This window comes from Aotus nancymaae, unplaced genomic scaffold (assembly GCF_030222135.1).
Source record: "Aotus nancymaae isolate 86718 unplaced genomic scaffold, 86718_ANA_hifiasm-v0.15.2.pri h1tg000059l, whole genome shotgun sequence".
Taxonomy (NCBI): Eukaryota; Metazoa; Chordata; class Mammalia; order Primates; family Aotidae; genus Aotus; species Aotus nancymaae.
This window is the reverse complement of record NW_026988473.1, coordinates 53454792-53458875: the sequence shown is the minus strand read 5'-3', so window position 1 is coordinate 53458875 and position 4084 is coordinate 53454792.

Sequence of the window (4084 nt, the reverse complement as noted above, 5' to 3'; positions counted from 1 at the left end):
CCCCCGCCCAGGAGCGCGCGGGCCGCGGGGCCGCGCCCCGAGCGGCGGAGGCGCGCGCAGGGGGAGGGGGAGGGGGAGGGGGAGGGGCGCCATCTTGGGGCGGGCGCGGGAGCGAGCTCGGCGGGCGCGGTACTCGCCGCAGCTTCCTGGGGGCCTCGCTCCTCAGGAGACCCTCTACTCTCGGTGAGCCCCGCAGTCCAGCCCTCCCAGCAGAGATCCCTGCAGCCGCTTCCCTGGGACCCCCGCCTAGCGCGGCGCCGTCCTCCACTACGATGCCACAGACTCACCCTGCGCGCCCCGTAGGGCCCTGGCCCCGCACCCCCGCGGGCAGACGCGCGGACCAGGCTGGAGCCCCGGTGGTGGTGGCGGTGCGGGGACCGCGGCCGCGCCCGGAGGGATTCCGGGGAGGCAGCCTGCTCCGCTCCTGCTGCACCGCTCCCCGACGTCCTGGTGGGGAGGCTCTGAGGACACAGCGTTGCTGATAATAATAGCTCCTATTTATTGACCACTTACACCGGGCCGGGCTCTGTGTTAAACCGTTGATGCGCATTAATCTTCACATCGGCCCTGTAAAATCACCAGATTTTTATCCTCATTTTTCAGAGGCTGATGCTAAGGTTAAGACAGGTAAAGCGACTTGCCCGCAGTCACAGTGACGAATTCAGACTGGAGCTTCAATGATTCTTGACACTGAACTACCCCTGCTGCTGAATATAAAACTGACATCAAGGCCTGGAAAATGTCAAGAATACATTTCTCCCCTGTGGAAATTCACAGGGAAGGGGAGATTGTGAATGAAAAGTGTAAAGATGTAAAGAAAGATAGTGGGGTGCAACATTTACTACAGACCCTCCCTGGATAATAGAATACATCCCAGTGGTCAGATCAGTGAACCAGAGGCCATCAAGGATAATGAAGAGTTATATTACCATCCAGAAAGCCTCTAAATAAATACTAACCCCTCTAAGGTGCCTAAAACTAAAGATGTCCAAATCTTCGTTCGTTCTTTTTCTTTCTTTCAAGGCACGGTCTCACTCTATCACCCAGGCTGAAGTACAGTAGCAGGATCACGGCTTTATGAAGCCCCAACCTCCAGGGCTCAGGTGATCCTCCCACCAACCTCCAGGGCTCAGGTGATCCTCCCACCACCTCCCAGCCCCTGGAGTACCTGGACCACAGGTACGCGCCACCGCACCTGGCTTTTTGTATTTTTAGTAGAGATAGGGTCTCACTGTGTTCTCTAGACTGGTCCAGAACTCGTGTGCTCAAGCGATCCTCCCACCTCAGCCTCGCAAAGTGCTGAGATTACAGGCATCAGCCACCCCACCCAGCTTGAATTCATTATTACATCCCCCTTCATTAGTCAACTAAGGAGTTTCTCTGGGGTGAAAAAGAACCCTCTTCAACACACACACACACACACACACACACAAAACAACAACAACACACATCCCACACTGGACACAGCTCCACTCCATCCATTCCAATGAATGACACCAACTACTAACTTCCCAATCCAGAACTTTCAAGGTCATCTTTGAATATACTTTGATTTTATTTGAGGTAAATATAAATGTTTTAACTTTTTATTACAGAAAATTTCAAATATATACTAAAGTAGACAGAACAATATAATGAACTCTCATATACCTATCATTCAGTTTAAACAATTATCAACTCATGGCCAATTGTTTATAGTGATTTGACAAATGCCTATGATATATGAACCATGTATCAGGTCCCAAGCCAGGCCCTAGGGATCCAAAGATGAATCAGATTTGACTGCATCTCACCTGGAGGAGATGACATCTGACCTGGGTTCTTCAAAGATGAATAAGAATTACACAAAAGAACAAAGGTATCCTCATTCATTCATTCATTCGTTTTCTTTCATCAAATAATTACTATGTGTGAGGTACTGTCCTTGGTGCTAGCAGCAGGTCAAGAAACAAGATACAGTTCCATCTCTCAAACAACTTGAAATTTAACGGGGGAAAGTGACATTAAATGTGTAATTAGGAATGTGGTGAATACCTTGAAGGAGATGTGTGAGTGGGCTTAATTTGGCCTGGGAGGTTTAGGAGGCTTTCATAGAAAGTAACAAGTCAGTGAGAGAAAGGGATGAAGGAGTTAGAGGTCAGCAAAAAAGGAGAAGAGAAAAGTATTCTAAGTAGCAGGAGAAGTACAGAAAGGTTAGTATCGGTGTTGATATAGTTTGGATATTCGTCCGTGATCAAATCTCATGTTGAATTGTAATCTCCAATGCTGGTGGTTGGGCCTGGTAGGAGGTGTTCAGGTCATGGGGGTGGATCTCTCGTGGCTTGGTGCTGTCTTCCCCATGATGAGTGAGTTCTTGTGAAATCTGGTTATTTAAAAGTGTGTGGCATGGCTGAGCACAGTGGCGCAGGCCTGTAATCTTAGCAATTTGGGAGGCCAAGACAGGCAGATCAACTGAGGTCAGAAGTTCAAGACCAGCCCGGGCAACATGGTGAAAGCCCATTTCTACTGAAAACACAAAAAATTAGCCGAGTATGGTTGTGGGTGCCTGTAGTCCCAGCTACTTGGGAGGCTGAGGCAGGAGAATCACTTGAACCCAGGCTGAGGAGGTGGAGGCTGCAGTGAGCCAAGATCATGCCACTGCACTCCAGCCTGGGTGGCAGAGTGAAACTCAATCTCTAAAAATAAAAATAAAAAATAAAAAGTGTATGGCATCTCTCCCCCCACACTCTCTTACTTCTGATCAGCCGTGTGGGATGCCTGTTCTCCCCGTGCCTTCTGCTATGAGTAAAAGCTCCCTGAGTCCCCCTCCCCAACCACCCCGGAAGCCGAGCAGATGCTGGTGCCATTTTTCCTGTATAGCCTGAAGAACTGTGAGCCAATTGAACTGCTTTTCTTTGTAAATTACCCAGTCTCAGGTATTTCTTTATAGCAACACAAGAACAGACTAACACAGGTGTGATAGTGGAGAATGGCATAAGATGAAATAGGAAGGCGGGAAAGTGCCAGATCAAGGAGGGCCTTGTATGCTGGGCTAACAGTTTGACCTTTATTTTAAGGGCAATGGAAAATCATGGAAGGGTTTGAAGCAGGAGATGGGCATGTTCGCCCTTGCATTTTAGAAGGTTGTTCCAGCTGCTGAGGGAGAATAGATAGGAGAAAAGCAAAATTGGAAGAATGAAGACCAGTTAGGAAGCAATAGTCTAGGTTAAATATGATGATGGCTTGGACTCTAGTGGTGGGACTCGGGATGGAGAAAATATGCATAGGTCTAACAAATACTCAAGAGGTAGAATTTCCAGAAATCAGTGATCAATTCGTTGATTAGCTATGGAATTGTAGAGAAAAGAATGACATCCAGATTATTTTTTGAGAAAATGAAAGAAAAATCCAGAAGTATCACTCATTTACAGATAGCCCACCAAAATATTTGTCTTCCCAATCTCATTGAGCAGGAAGGCTGCAGTATTTAGGGAAATCTCTTCAGGTCAGAGGGACACAGATTGCATGATAAGGTTGAAGAGAGGAGTCTAATTAGTTAGAGATGCCCATGTGCAGTTCACATGGGCATCTTCTTCTTTATGTATTTGACCCACGTGCAGTCTTCCTGAATTCCTGATGCCTCTGAGGTCTGCAAAGCCTCCTGACCAATGGAGAATCAACCTGTGCCTTTCACCCAAGCTTACTCTACTGTAATCTCTTCCCTCTTCTGATGCTTTTTTTTTTTAAAAAAAAATACAGAGTCTCACTCTGTCACCCAGGCTGGAGTGCACTGGCGAGATCTTGGCTCACTGCAGCCTCCGCCTCCTGGGTTCAAGTGATTCTCCTGCCTCAGCCTCCCAAGTAGCTAGGATTAGAGGCACACACCATCACTCCTGGCTAACTTTCTATTTTTAGTAGAGACAGGCTTTCACCATGTTGGTCAGGTTGGTCTCGAACTCCTGATCTCAGGTGATCTGCCCGCCTCAGCCTCCCAAAGTGCTGGGGTTACAGGTGTGAGCCACTATGCCTGGCATCTTCTGATGCTTTCTAGGGTGAAGGAGCAACCAATAGCTTACGAACCACCTGAAATGCTGCATATGGTTCT